Raw genomic sequence first — 10868 nt, forward strand, 5'->3', positions numbered from 1 at the left:
ATGGCCTGACGCATCTTCTCCACACGAGACACCAGCTCCTCCTGTTGGACAGAGAATATTATATATACATATAAATCCCGGAAGTCGAGTAAGCCTTTTACATGGGTCACAGAAAGCAATTAGCTCATGGGGGACAACATTCTTCCAGCTGCCCGGGGATTGAACCCCCCCCCCCCCACGACCGACCTGTCCTTCACACATGTCGAGCAGGGCCTGGCGGTCTCGAGCGGCACGGGCCAGTTTGGTCTGGAAGAGTTTCCCGTCGAAGAAGCCCCAGGGGCAGCAGTGTTCCCATGGTAACGGCTGACCACACACATCGTTGACCAACAGAGCCGTGTCCACGCCCGCCATGAAGAGAGACGCCAGCTGCACTCCCCGACCATCTACCTTCTCCACCTATAGACACACATTATATAATGTGTCCAATCAAAAACACRTATTTCTGACCAATGGGTAAAATAATATGTTAACTGTGTAGATAATCCTCTAAGAAAACCAATGTTCCAAACCTCAGGACTCTATCACAATCCATTCCAAAGTTACTGGAGTTTATACCCTAGTAGGAYGGMCAGAATTAGGGTGACTAAATCAATGGAGGCCAGAGAAATAATACATAGAAAAAAAAACTCATCCAGAAAAATGCATGACGTCAGCTAGGCTGGATGCTGTGAAGAGTTAAGACTATAACCCTAACCCCTAACCCCTAACCCTAACCCCTAACCCTAACCCTAACCCTCTAACCCTAACCCTAACCCCTAACCCTAACCCCCTAACCCTAACCCCTAACCCAATGAAGTGGAATCCACAGAACATAAAACAATAGAGGTCAGATGGATATTGATTCTGAGACATGTAGTATTATCATATTTACTATAAGCTTTTCATATCAATGCAAAGTCCCTGTTCTTTGTAGAAGATTTCTCATAAAAACATCCATATGGATATGTAGTGATGTCATAAGTTGAACATCCTCTTCCTGTTCATGGATAATGCTGAACTGTTATGGACTACTGGGTTTCTCTCGGTCTAAGACCCTTCACACCTAGGTGAAATATCATGTGACCTCACAGGGCCTGCTGGACCTCTCTTGAGGAGGGAGAAGAGCCGTCTTCAGCAGGTCGACCACAAGGCCTGGACCTTCGCCTTTATTGGCAAGAACTGGTGAACTGATAAGTTAGGCAAAGTACCTTTTAGGGAACGGTACCTGTAATCCAATACAGAAACTGGGACAGAAGAGCCCATGCACTAAGCACAAGGAGACAGTCTCAGAAGACATACGACTTCAAAGAGCTGAAGGGTTTTTTCAGTCTTTCTGAGAGGGTTCCCCTGTGACCTTCAAGGAGAAGACAATTTAGAGCACAGGATCTGCAACTCAACGAAAGAGTCCCATCAGACAGTGAACCAGGGACACACCCAACAGACAGCGTAACCAGGGACACACCCCAACAGACAGCGTAACCAGGGACACACCCAACAACAGCGTAACCAGGGACAAACACCACCAGACAGCGTAACCAGGGACACACCCAACAGAACGGCGTAACCAGGGACACACCAACATGACAGCGTAACCGGGACACACATAAGGACACCTCAGACAGCGTAACCAGGGACACACCCAACATACAGCGTAACCAGGGACACACAAAAACAGCATCAGACAGCGTAACCAGGGACACAATACCCACCCAACATACAGCGTAACCAGGGACACACCCAACAGACAGTGTAACCAGGGACACACAATAAGGCTCAAGCACAGACAGTGTAACAGGGACACACCCAACAGCAGCGTAACCAGGGACACACACCAAAGATCAGCCATCAGACAGCGTAACCAGGGACACACCCAACAAGACAGCGTAACCAGGGACACACCCAACAGACAGCGTAACAGGGACACACCCAACATACAGCGTAACCAGGGACACACCCAACAACAGCGTAACAGGGACACACCACACATACAGCGTAACCAGGGACACACCCAACATACAGCGTAACCAGGGACACACACTAAAGGATCAGCCATCAGCACAGTAACCAGGGACAACCCAACATACAGCGTAACCAGGGCACACCCACACAGCGTAACCAGGGACACACTAAAAGGCTCAGCCACCAGACCGTGTAACCGGGACGCACCCTACGACACGTCAACGAGGACGACGACCTCAACTCAGGACAGCACAACCTCAACTCAGGAACAAAGCACGAACCCCTCACTAGGACAAAGCACGACCCCCAACTCAGGACAACGCACGAACGCCTCAACTCAGGAACGCACGAACCCTCACCAGACAACGCACGAAACCCTCAACTCAGGCAAACGCACGAACCCTCAATCAGGACAACGCACGGACCCCCTCAACTCAGGACAACGCACGGACCCTCAACTCAGGACAACGCACGAACCCCTCAACTCAGGACAACGCACGAACCCTCAACTCAGGACACAACAGCCACGAGACCCCTCAACTCAGGACAACGCACGAACCCCTCAACTCAGGACAAACGCACGAACCCCTCATCCAGGACAACGGCACCGAACCCCTCAACTCAGGACAACGAACGAACCCCTCAACTCAGGACAACGCACGAACCCCTCAACTCAGGACAAAGCACGAACCCTCAACTCAGGACAAAGCACGACCCGCTCAACTCAGGAAAAGCCACGAACCCCTCAACTCAGGACAAAGCACGACCCCTCAACTCAGGACAAAGCACGACCCCTCAACTCAGGACAAAGCACGAACCCTCAACTCAGGACAAAGCACGACCCCTCAACTCAGGACAAAGCACGAACCCCTCAACTCAGGACAAAAGAGAACACACAAGTTTTAGAACCAGGGTTTTCTTTATTTTTTTTACTATTCTCTACATTGTAGAATAATACGTGAAGACAGTCAAAACTATGAAATATCAAATATGAAATCATGTAGTACAAATAAAGGTTATATCAAATCAAAATAAATATTTTTATATTTGAGATTTTCTTCAAATAGCCACCCCTTTGCCATGACAGCTTGCACACTCCAGGCATTCTCTCAACCAGCTTCACGAGTAATCACCTGGAATGCATTTCAATTAACAGGTGTATTTGAATAAATTATGGATCCCCCATTAGTTTCCTGACAAGGCAGGAGCTACTCTTCACTGAGGTATATGGATCCATTAGTTCCTGACGAAAGGCAATCAGCTACTCTTTCTGCTGTGGGTTATCTATGGATCCCCATTAGTTCCGCCAAGGGCAGAGCTACTCTTCCTGGGGGTTTTTTATGGACCCTGCCATTAGTTCCTGCCAAGGCACAGCTACTCTACACTGGGTTAATTGGATGCGATCCCATTAGTTTCCTGCCAAGGCAACAGCACTCTTCCTGGCGGTTATTATGGATGCCCATTAGTTCCTGCTCAGGCAGCAGCTACTCTTCCTGGGGTTTATTATGGATCCCCATTAGTCTCTCTGTCAGCAGCAGGCTACTCTAACTGGGGTTTATTAGGTCTCCAATTTATTGTTCTGCAAGGCAGCAGCTACTCTCCTGGGGCCAGTAAAGGCAGTTATACAATTTTAAAAAACATTACAATACATCCAAAACAGACTTCACAACACATTAAGTGTGTGCCCTCAGCGCCATACTCACCTACACATATCTACAACACAAAATCCATGTGTACGTGTGTATAGTGGCGTATGCTATCATTGTGTGTTGCTCATGTGTCTGTGCTATGTGTGGTTGCTTCACATCCCGCCCTGTTGACATAAAGTCTTATTTTGAAAATCTGTTTATTCTACTTGCTGGCTCAGTTACTTGAGTGGCATATAGAGTTCCATGTAGGTCCATCGGCCTATGTAGTCTACTGTGCACCTCCCTTAGTCCTGTTCTGGGACTTGGGACTGTGAAGAGACTCTGGTGGCAGTTTCTGGGGTATGCATGGGCCCACTGTGTGCCATAGTTTTAACAGACAGCTCGGTGCACATTCAACATGTCATACCTTCTCATAAATATAAGCTATGATGAAAGGTCAATCTCTCCTCCACTTTGAAGCCAGGAGAGATTTACATGCAGTCATTATTACATTGTTAGCTCTCCGTGTACTTTTAAGGGCCAGCCGTGCTTGCCCTCGTTTTAAGCCAATTTGATTTTCCTAAGTCCTTTTTTGTGCACCTGACCACACGACTGACAGATGAGTCAGGTATAGAAAAACTAGGGCGTAGGACCTGGCCTTGTTGGATAGTGTTGGTTAACCCTTGGAAATAGGGGGCTCATTTTCACTCTGGATAAAATGTGCCAAATTTAAACGCCGGGCCTCGTACTCTGTCCTAGTCATATATCGCATATATCTTTACACTCTGAACGTTTCTAAAACTGTTTGAATTATATCTGTGGAGTAAACAGAACTCATTTGCAGGCATACACTTCCAAACAGGAAGTGAATATATTCTGAAATGGGTCTCTAATGAAACGGCTTGGCACTATTTCATTGTCTTTATTTATGGATCTGTTATGCACTCAACGCCTTCCTAGTGTCAACAAGGCAAGTAGAACGTGGAATGAAGTCCTCTAGCCTTTCTGGACGTGAGGACTCGTTGGAGTGAGAGGTCAGCCATATTGGCTAGTACTTGGCTAACGCACTTGGGGTTGTCCATATCGTTGTCTGCCAATGGCGTTAGGTAACCAAGAAATCTCGTCTGGGACGTTATTGGAATATTGTCTGAAAGAACATCTAAAGATGGATTATCAAACTGAGTTTGACCCAGTTTATTCGACGTATTATTATGACTTTTCTGATTTTTTGTTCATGTGTAGAAGATCGTTCATGGAGTGATGCTACACCATGCTAGCCAAAAGTTGCTAATTCGACAGAGGAAATGGACATTCAAACACAACAACGATTTATGTGGAACTAGGACTTCCTGGCACTGCATGTCAGAAGAAGGATTCATCAAAAGGTAAGGACTCCTTTGGACTCCAACATGGCGGAAAATGGCTGTGAGGCGCGTGTTCTCAGATTATTGCATGCCGTGCTTTGCACTAAAGAATTTTTAAAAATCTAACACAGGGTTGCATTAGACCAGTGTATCTTTAATTATATTGCATTTTTATCGTGTATTTTCAGCAAAGTTAATGTATGAATTGTTCGGTTTTAGATTACGTGGCTGTTCCTAACAATTTATCCGGAACAATTTTGGTGCCATTTGGTGACCATGGCCGGCAAATGTAAATACTCACGATTTTATAGCTATAAATAATGCTTATAAATATGCACATTTTCGACAAAAATAAATGTATTGTTAACATGATGTCATAAGACTGTCCATCTGAATGAATTGTTTCAAGGAAGGTTGTGATTCATTTATCTCTATTTGTGGTTTGTGAAGGTATCTTTGCGGTGAAATAAAATGGGTTGTGTGTTGGGCTATTGTGTGTGAGCTAACAAATATTGTTGTGTTTCTGCTGTACAACATTTTAAAAATCGGACATGTTGGCCTGCGACTTCACAAGATGTTATCTTTCTCATTGCTGTATTGGACTTGTGATTTGCGATGAAAATTATATTGATATCCCTGTGGCGCTAGGCTATGCTAGTCAGCGTTTCTGATGAGGATGATCCCCGGATCCGGGAGGGGCGCGGGTCGGTAGAGGTTAACCTTTTTGTCCATATAGGGGGGCTGTTCCACTTTGAAATCATCGTCTCCAATTAAACTGCCTATACTGTATGCCTCAATACTCCTGTATTGAAACAGATAGGACCCGTCTTCAATTTATCCGGATTATTAACATTTAAAATACCTTAAGTTGTATTACAAAAGTAGTTTGAAGTGTTGGCAAAGTTCAGAAGGTAATATTTGAGATATTTTGTAGTGACGTTGCGCAAATTGGAAGCTGTTTTTTTCTCTGGATCAAAACGCGCCAATAAATGGACATTTTGGATATATATGGACGGAAATTAGTCGAACAAAAGACTATTTTGATGTTTATGGACATATTGGAGTGTCAACAAAAGAAGCCTCGTCAAAGGTAAGGCATGATTTATATTTATTTCTGCGTTTGTGTTGCGCCCTGCAGGGTTGAAATATGCTACACCCTCTTTGTTTACTGTTGTGCTATCATCAGATAATAGCATCTTATGCTTTTGCCGAAAAGCCTTTTTGAAATCTGACATGTTGGCTGGATTCACAACGAGTGCAGCTTTAATTAGGTATCTTACATGTGTGATTTAATGAAAGTTTTTTATTTTTTATTTGGCGCTCTAACATTTTCCCTGGCTATTGGCAAGTGGGACGCAAGCGTCCCACATATCCCAGAGAGGTACCTCTTGACGCTAGGGGTCAGAGTTTTTAATAAAAAATAAACGTTCCCAAGGTAAACAGACTATTTCTCAGGTCCAGGTCGTAGAATATGCATATAATTTACAGATTAGGATAGAAAACACTCCAAAGTTTCCAAAACGGTCAAAATATTGTCTGTGAGTATAACAAAACTGATCTTGCACGGCGAAAACCTGAGGAAATCTAACCCGGAAGTGATTTTTTATTTTTTTTATTTTTTTTACCTGTGTTTCCTTGCCCGTCTTCTTCCATTTAAAGGGGTATCAACCAGATTCCCTTTCCAATGGCTTCCTCAGGCTGTGACCAGGCTTTAGACATAGTTTCAGGCTTTTATTTTGAAAAATGAGCGAGATTTTTTCAAAAGTAGTCAGGTGTCCTTTGAATAGTTCCTGCGCGCCGAGAGGGGTAGCTCTCAATTTTCTTTCTCTCTTTTATTGAATAGGTTACGGTCGGTTGAAATATTATCGATTATCTTTGTTAAAAACAACCTGAGGATTGATTATAAAAAACATTTGACATGTTTCTACGAACATTACAGATACTTTTTGGAATTTTCGTTGAACGGAACGAGGCTTTTGGTTTTCTGAACATAACGCACAACCCAAATGGCGTTTTTTTTTGTTATAAAAGTAATATTTATCGAACAAAAATAAAATTGATTGTGTAACTGGGAGTCTCGTGAGTGTGCAAACATCAGAAGATTATCAAAGGTAAGCGATTAATTTTATTGCTTTTGCTGACTTTCGTGACCATGCTAATTTGGGGCTAGCTGTTCTAGCATTGATTGATACACTCACAAAAGCTTGGATTGCTTTCGCTGCAAAGCATATTTTCAAATCTGACACGATAGGTGGATTAACAACAAGCTAAACTGTGTTTTGGGATATTTCACTTGTGATTCCATGATATATAATATTTTTAGTAATATTTTGCGCCCTGCAATTCAGCGGTTGTTTAGGAAAATGATCCCGCTAAAGGGATCCGTAGCGCAGAGAAGTTAAGAAGGCAGAGCAGCGCTTTATTATAGACAGATTTCTCCCCATCTTAGCTACTGTTGTATCAATATGTTTTGACCATGACAGTTCACAATCCAGGGTTACTCCCAAGCAGTTTAGTCACCTCAAATTGCTCAATTTCCACATTATTCATTACGAGATGTAGTTGAGTTTTAGAGTTTAGTGAATGATTTGCCCAAATACAATGCTTTGAGTTTTTGGAAATATTTTGTGTGCCTTCTTAAAGTGTTTTAGCCAATCAGCTGTGTTGTGGACAAGGTGGAGGGTTTACAGAAATAGCCCTGTTTGGGAAAAGACCAAGTCCATATTATGGCAAGAACGCTCAAATAAGCAAAGAGAAACGACAGTCCATCATTACTTTAAGACATGAAGGTCAGTCAATCCGGAAAATGTCAAAGACTTTGAAATTCAAGAAAGTTTCTTCAAGTGCAGTCACCAAAACCATCAAGCGCTATGAGAAACTGGTTCTCATAGGACCGCCACAGGAATGGAGACCCAGAGTTACCGCTGCAGAGGATAAGTTCAATTGCAGCCCAAATAAATGCATCAGACTTCAAAGTAACAGACACATCTCAACATCAACTGTTCAGAGGAGACTGCGTGAATCAGGCCTTCATGGTCGAATTGCTATCAAGAAACAACTACTAAAGGACACAATAAGAGAGACTTGCTTGGGCAAGAAACACGAGCAATGGACATTAGACCCGGTGGAAATCTGTCCTTTGGTCTGGAGTCCAAATTGGAGACGTTTTTGGTTCCACCACCGTGTCTTTGTGAGACGCAGTGAGGGTGAACGGATGATCTCCGCATGTGTATTTCCCACCGTGAAGCATGGAGGAGGAGGAGGTGTGGGGGTGCTTTGCTGGTGACACTGTTTGTGATTTATTTAAGAATTCAAGGCACACTTAACCAGCATGGCTACCATAGTATTCTGCAGCGATACGCCATCCCATCTGGTTTGTGCTTAGTGGGCCTATCATTTTGTTTTTCAACAGGACAATGACCCAACACACACTCCAGGCTGTGTAAGAGCTATTTTACCAAGGAGAGTGATGAGAGTGCTGCATCAAGATGACCTGGCCTCCAAACAAATTGAGATGTTTTGGGATGAGTCGGACCGCAGAGTGAAGGAAAATCAGCCAACAAGTGCTCAGCATATGTGGGAACTCCTTCAGACTGTTGGAAAAGCATTCCAGGTGAAGCTGGATGAGAGAATGCCAAGAATGTGCAAAGCTGTCATCAAGGCAAAGGGTGGCTATTTGAAGAAAATATATTTTGATTTGTTTAACACTTTTTTGGTTATTATATTAATTAGTCATTTCACATGTTAGTCATTTAGCAGATGCTCTTATGCGACGTACAGGAGCAATTAGGGTTATGTGCCATGCTCAAGGGCACGTCGACAGATTTTTCACCTAGGTGGCTCAGGGATTCGAACCAGCAACCTTTTGCTTACTACCTGCCGCAGCGCTCTTCACTGTCTCCACACATATGCTCCCCTACGTACCACTTCATCAACTGGACTTGTTTCTGTCTACCACYCACTCATTGTCTATCTCTTCTCCCGTATCCCTCCATCMCTGCCTGCTGTCCCAGCTATACCTCTGTAGAACTAACATCGGGTGCCTCTCTTCTAGAATGTAAAGGAAACTGTTCCTCTCCTCCTCACTCCATGACTCAAACTATTGGGTCCAGAGGCGCAGTTGACAAAGATATTTGATGGGCTGTCCTTAACCTGTAGCATACTGGCACAGCTTTCCCCAACAGGTCTCCAGAAATTGTGCCCTCCGGGAAGTGCCCCAGCTCAGGAACCAGCTGTACCTTCGAACTGGACTGTGTGCAGAGCCAACCCTGTCCAGCAGTGTTGGCTGTGTCTAGTGTGTGCTGTACCTTGAGTTCCTGTAGCTGGTCTGGTTCGTAGAGCTGGTTAGAGACTGCCTGGGCCAGGAAGGCATCTAACTCATGTCTCTGTAGAATACGACCACCTGGCCACTGCATCATATACCTGTTAACACACACACACACACCTTAACACACCACACACACGTGGTACACACACACACACACACACACACACTTCTCACACCCTTCCCGTCTCACCTGAGCACGCAGCACATGAGCAGAAGGTGTTGTGGGACCTGAGCAGGGTTGAGTAGGGCAGGACAGTCAGAGCGGAGACAGGCTAGGAAAGCTCTGGTCCTCCGGGAGCGATCTTCACTGGCTCTACCAAGCCACAGCCTCCGCAGGTTAGGACAGGTCCACTCTCTGAAGCACAAAAGAGAGAGAGTCTGATGTAATCCACAAGATATACCACATACAGCAGGTAACTAGACACAGAGGGACTGATGTATCCAGCAGACATATACCATTCATGACACAGGTAGCACACAGAGAGACTGATGTATCCACAGATATAGCCACATACTGACCAAGGTAACAGAGGACTGATGTATCCCACAGACTATACCGCATACTGACCAAGGGTAACACAGAGCTGATTGGTATCCACAGATATACCAACATAACTGACCAAGGTAAACACAGAGGAACTGATGTATCCACAGATATACCCACGATACTGACCAAGGTAACAGACAGCAAGAGGAACCTGATGTATCCACAGATATACCACATACTGACCGCAAAGGTAACACAGAGGACTGATGGTATCCACAGATATACCACATAACTGACGCAAGGTAACAGACACAGAGGGAACTGATGTTATCCACAGATAGTACCGACATACTGACCAAGGTAAACAGACCAGAGGACTGATGTATCCACAGAATATACCACATACCTGAACCAAGGTAACAGACAAGAGGACTGATGTACCACAGATATACCACATACTGACCAAGGTAACACACAGAGGACTGATGTATCCACAGATATAACCACATACTGGACCAAGGTAACACAGAGGACTGATGTATCCAGCAATTATACCACATACTGACCAAGGTAACAGACACAGAGGACTGATGTATCCACGAGATATAAGCCAGCATACTGACGCAAGTACAGACACAGAGACTGAGTATCCACGATAATACCACATACTGACCAAGGTAACAGACACAGAGGACTGATGTATCCACAGTATAACACATACTGACCAAGGTAACAACACAGAGGACTGATGTATCCACAGATATACCACATACTGACCAAGGTAACACAGAGGACTGATGTATCCACAGATATACCACATAGCTGACCAGGTAACAGACACAGAGGACTGATGTATCCACAGATATACCACAATACTGACAAGGTAACAGACACAGAGGAGCTGATGTATCCCACAGATATACCACATACTGGACCAAAGGTAACACAGAGGACTGATGTACTCCACAGAATATACACATACTGACCAAGGTAACAACACAGAGGACTGATAGTATCCACAGATAATACCCACACATACTGACCAAAGGGTAACTGCCAGAGTGACTTAATGTATCCACAGATATACCACACATACTTGACCAAGGTAACACAGAGGACTGATG

This window comes from Salvelinus sp. IW2-2015, unplaced genomic scaffold (assembly GCF_002910315.2).
Source record: "Salvelinus sp. IW2-2015 unplaced genomic scaffold, ASM291031v2 Un_scaffold2508, whole genome shotgun sequence".
Lineage (NCBI taxonomy): Eukaryota > Metazoa > Chordata > Actinopteri > Salmoniformes > Salmonidae > Salvelinus > Salvelinus sp. IW2-2015.